Below are 5,657 nucleotides of genomic sequence, written 5' to 3'. Positions count from 1 at the left end.
TATTATTAATTATTTTCTTGGCTCAAGATTGTCAGTTGGCAGTTATTCTTTCGGAGTTTTTAACATATCATCCCATTGTCTCCTTTCTTGAAAGTTTTCTGCTGAGAAATCAGCACTTACTGGTAATCATTTCTAAGTTACCCTTTGTTTTTCTTGATCTATTTCAGAATTTCCTTTTTGTTCTTGATTTTGGAATATTTGAATATGATAAGTCTTGGTGTTTTTCTTTTGGAATCTACCCTATTGGGCTTAGTTCATCTTCTTGGGTGCATTTTTTATAATTTTTTTGATAAATGTGAAGTCTTCTACTAATTGTCCCACAATTTTCTTGGTGCCTTTTTTTGGATCTGCCTGTTCTGGGATTCCAGTTACTTATATGCATAATTATTTTATTCTGCAGAGTGGCTATTGGCTTTGAAGTGCTGACCTTTCAGTTAGCATTCCAGTGATTAATGGCTGTGCCATCAAAGCTCCTAAGAGTGAAAAGGGAAGAACTTGTTCAACATTTCTCAAGTTGAGAGAAATGAAATGCAAATTCAAGCCTGGCCTTTCAATGCTCAGTAATGCTATTGGCAAAATCTTGGATTACCCAGGAAATAACAAAAGAAGATGAAGGGAATACACAGAGTCACTGTACTGAAAAGAATTGCCCAATGCTGAAATATTTCAGGAAGTACCATATGATCTCTGGTGGCCTACTGGTAAGAATTTTCACTGTGATCCCAAAGGCACACAGTTCAAATCCACAGCTGCTCCACAGCAGAAGACTGAGCAATCTCCTCCTGGAGATTAACAGCCTTTGAAAACCTGCTGGAGGATCAGCTATGGGTCAATTCCAACTCAACAATAACAGCAAACAACACCAGATGATCAAGAGCCAATGGTAATGGGTAATGAAGAAAAAAAGTTCAAGCTGCACTGAAACCATTGGCAAATATTAAGGCCCCAGGAATCTGTGGAATAACAATTGACATGTTTCAAATGACAGATGTGGCCCTGGCCATGCTATGTGCCATGCAGTTTAGAAGACAGCTGCCTGGCCGACTGACTTAAAAGATCTATATTTAATCCTGTTCCCAAGAAAGGTGATCCAATAGAATGTGTAAGTTATTGAAAAATTTCATTAATATCACATCCAAACAAAATACTACTGAAGTTCTTAAAAAATGACTAGATAGTACATAGACCAGGAACTGCCATATATTCAAGCTGCATTTAGAAGAAGAGGCTGTAACACCGGGAATATCATTGCTCAAATCAGATAGATCCTGATTGAAAGAAAAGAATATAAGAAGAATGTGCATTATTGACTATCCTAAAGCATTTGGCTGTGTGGATTATAACAAATAATGCCTAATATTGAGAAGAAACAGACTTTCAGAACACTTAATTTTGCTCATGTGAAACCTATACCTAGACCAAGAAGCTATAAAGAATAAAGGAACACTGCATGGGTTAAAATTAGGAAAGATTTGCATCAGGGTTGTATCCTTTATGCATACTTATTTAATTGTATGCTGAGCAAATTATACAAGAAGCTGGGTTTTATGAAAAATAGTGTGGCATCAGAATTGGAGCAAGATTCATCAGTAACCTTCATTATGTAGATGACACAACCTTGCTTGCTGAAAGTGAGAAATACTTGAAGCATTTTGCTGCAAAAGGTTAAACATTGCATCCTTAAATATAAATTGCCTCTCAACATCAAGAAAACAAAATCCTTGCCACTGGACCAATAGATAACATCATGATAGACAGAGAAAAGATTGAGACTGTCAATGATTTCATCTTACTTGGATCCACAGTCAATATACTTGGTATCAGCAGTCAGAGATCAGGAAACATAATGGGAAAATCTGTTCAAGGATCTCTACAAATTATTGAGAAGCAATGATATCAGTTTGAGGACTAAGGTATACCTGATTCAGGCCATGTTCTTTTCAGTCACTTTCTATGCATCTGAGATTTGGACAATGAATAAGGATGACAGAATTGATGCCTCTGAACTGGTGTTGGAGAAGAGTGCTGAATATCCCATAGACAACAAACCGGTCTATCTTCAAGAAGGAACTGCCAGAATGTTCTTTGAAGGCAAAAAATGATGAAGATTTGCCTCACATTTATTGGAGATATGGTTAGGAAAGGTTATTCCTTCCAAGAAAGGAAAATCCTCAAACAGGTGGATTGACACAGTGACTGTAGCAATGGTTTTGAGTATGTCAGAGATTATGAGGATGGCACAGGATAGAACAAGGTTCAGATCTGTTGTTCAATGGGTCGCTGTGAGTTTTATGCGACTTGCTGTCTCCTAACAATAAGAACAATAGATAACTCTTACGTTTTCTTTATTTTCCTTCATTCTTGTTTCTGCTTTTTCCTCTTTCAGGTTAGTGCTGAATGGCCTGTCTTCTGCTTCACTGACTATGTGTCCCATTTCTTCAGTTCTGCCCTTCTGTTCCTCCAATAGGTTGACAGCTTCTAAAAAGTTAGTCTTATTCTGGATTGCAGTTTCTTGTTTTTCTGTGGTTGCTAATATTTTATAGGGTTTTTTTTCACATTTAAAAAGTACTTTATTTATGCGGCAAAATTTACACCCAAGATACACCCACAGCTTCACAGGAAACTCACCCCACAAATGGCTTTCTAGGCTGAGGTCCCTTCTGCTGATCATCAGACTGGACACACGGCACCTGGTAACTTCTGACCCTACACCTGCCAGTGCCGGCTTTACTACCTCCAGAAGGTCCTGGGCGCTAACTGGCTACATCGGAACAAAAAGCATAGAGAAACCTCAACGACTGAGTGTCCCCTTTTCTGCCTCAAAGTATGGCAGCCACAGGTATGAGGGACAGGAGTGCAGGTCCAGGCCTGGGGTCACTGTCAAAGGTGCATCTGGTCCAAAGTGAGGCCACAACCTGTAACCCAACCTGGAAGCAGGACCCAGGGTCACAGGCACCCCAGTGCCCCAGCACGCTCGTGATTCATGCCTTTGCTATTCTGAGCTGTTGCATTTTCCTAACACACGACAAACACACTTTCCTTCCACTGAAGGACACACCCAAGCCTGCTCACTTGCCCACGCCTGCCACCTCGGGGTTCCCTGGCCACGAATCCCCACAAGCTGTGCCCCAGGGCTACTACCAAGGCTACAAGGGTCACCACCCTGCTGTTTTTAAAATTTCCAATGATGATGCCTGAGGTGGATAACAGCTGCTGGAGTCCATTCATTCTGACCCCTTGGATTTATTATTCTCCCTCAGTTAAGACTTTCAGAGCAGGGCAGACTGCGTGTTTCTTAGGGACTCATGTAAGAGGACAGGGGCTATGGATTCCCTAGAGACGTGTGTGTGTGTGTGTGTGTGTGTGTGTGTGTACCATCAAATCATATTTGACTGGTACAGGAGGAGATTGTCCCTCCTTCGCCCTGGAGACAGATGTAAATACAACCTTTAGTCAGAGCCCCTTACTTACTGAAGCCCTCGAATGACACACAGTTTTGGAAATGTCTTTCTCTGTAATCTGTGTCTTGCAGAACAATGAATCACTTAACGTAGTGAGGTTCTGCTATATATGACATTTTGGTGATATTCGTACCACACGGGATTTCCCGCAGTGCTTCTTCCTTCGTTCCTCGAAATTTCCCCCAAGAATCTGACCCACATGTGTACTGAGTGTGTTTCACAGAAAGATGTACCGTTTACTACCAACGGTATCAAATGTAGCAGCCAACTCGTACCACACGGGATTTGACTGAAAATCAAGCCTGGAAAGATGTAAACTCTGTGAGGTACATACACTCTGACTTTCAGAAAGAATGAAAGCATTTCTCTACAAAACTCTCGTGTGTGTCGCACGGAATTTACAGTATTCTGTGTTGTCTCCTTGTAGGAAACCTAGCAATTCAGGATAAAAGTGCACGTAAACACCTATGCAAAGTTGTGTTCGCAAAGCGCAGCCCCTTAATTACTGAAGCCTTCAAATGAGACACTGTGTTGGAAATGTCTTTCTTTGTAATCTGCATCTTGCTGAACAATGAATCACTTAACGTAGTGATGTTCTGCTGTTTATGACATTTCGGTGATATTCGTACCACACGGGATTTCCCGAGGTGCTTCTTCCTTCGTGCCTAGAAATTTTTCCCAAGAATCTCACCTACATTGTGTACTGAGTGTGTTTCACAGAAAGATGTACCGTTTACTACCAACAGATTCAAATGTAGCAGCCAATTCATACCACACGGGATTTGACTGAAAATCAAGCCTGGAAAGAGGTAAACTCTGTGAGTTATATACACTATAACTTTCAGAAGGAATGAAAGAATTTGTCTCCAACAGTCTCGTGTGAGTCGCACAGAATTTACAGTAATCTGTGTTGTCTCCTTGTAGGAAACCTAACAATTCAGGATAAAAGTGCATGTAAACACCTATGCAACGCTGTGTTCACAAAGCGCCGCCCCTTACTTACTGAAGCCCTCGAATGACACACTGTGTTGGAAATGTCTTTCTCTGTAATCTGCGTCTTGCTGAACAATGAATCACTTAACGTAGTGATGTTCTGCTGTATATGACATTTCGGTGATATTCGTACTACACGGTATTTCCCGAAGTGCTTCTTCCTTCGTTCCTAGAAATTTTTCCCAAGAATCTCACCCACATTGTTTACTGAGTGTGTTTCTCAGAAAGATGTACAGTTTACTACCAGTGGTATCAAATGTAGCTGCCAATTCGTACCACACGGGATTTGACTGAAAAGCAGGCCTGGAAAGGTGTAAACTCTGTGAGTTACATAGACTATGACTTTGAGAAGGAATGAAAGCATTTGTCTCCAAAACTCTCGTGTGTGTCGCACGGAATTTACAGTAATCTGTGTTGTCTCCTTGTAGTAAACCTAGCAAATCAGGATAAAAGTGCACGTACACACCTGTGCAACGCTGTGTTCGCAAAGCGCAGCCCCTTACTTCCTGAAGCCCTCGAATGACACACTGTGTTGGAAATGTCTTTCTCTGTAATCTGCATATCGCTGAACTATGAATCACTTAACGTAGTGATGTACTGCTGTATATGACATTTCCGTGATATTCGTAATACACGGGATTTCCCGGAGTGTTTATCATTCGTTCCTAGAGATTTTTCCCAAGAATCTCACCCATATTGTGTACTGAGTGTGTTTCACAGAAAAATGTACCGGTTACTACCAACAGATTCAAATGTAACAGCCAATGCGTACCAAACAAGATTTGACTGAAAAGCAGGCCTGTAAAGATGTAAACTCTCTGACTTACATACACTATGACATTCAGAAGGAATATAAGCATTTATCTCCAAATCCCTCGTGTGTGTCACATGGAATTTTCGGTAATTTGTGTTGTCTCCTTGTAGGAAACCTAGCAATTCAGGATAAAATTGCACATAAACACCTATGCAACATTGTGTTCGCAAAGCACAGCCCCTTACTTACTGAAGCCCTCGAATGACACACTGTCTTCGAAATTTCTTCCTCTGTAATCTGCATCTCGCTGAACAATGAATCACTTAACGTAGTGATGTTCTGCTGTATATGACATTTCGGTGATATTCGTACTACACGGTATTTCCCGAAGTGCTTCTTCTTTCGTTCCTAGAAATTTTTCCCAAGAATCTCACCCACATTGTGTACTG

Source organism: Elephantulus edwardii, unplaced genomic scaffold (assembly GCF_000299155.1).
Source record: "Elephantulus edwardii isolate Elephantulus edwardi_28Jun2011 unplaced genomic scaffold, EleEdw1.0 scaffold00286, whole genome shotgun sequence".
NCBI classification, from domain to species: Eukaryota; Metazoa; Chordata; class Mammalia; order Macroscelidea; family Macroscelididae; genus Elephantulus; species Elephantulus edwardii.
This window is presented reverse-complemented; position numbering follows the sequence as displayed.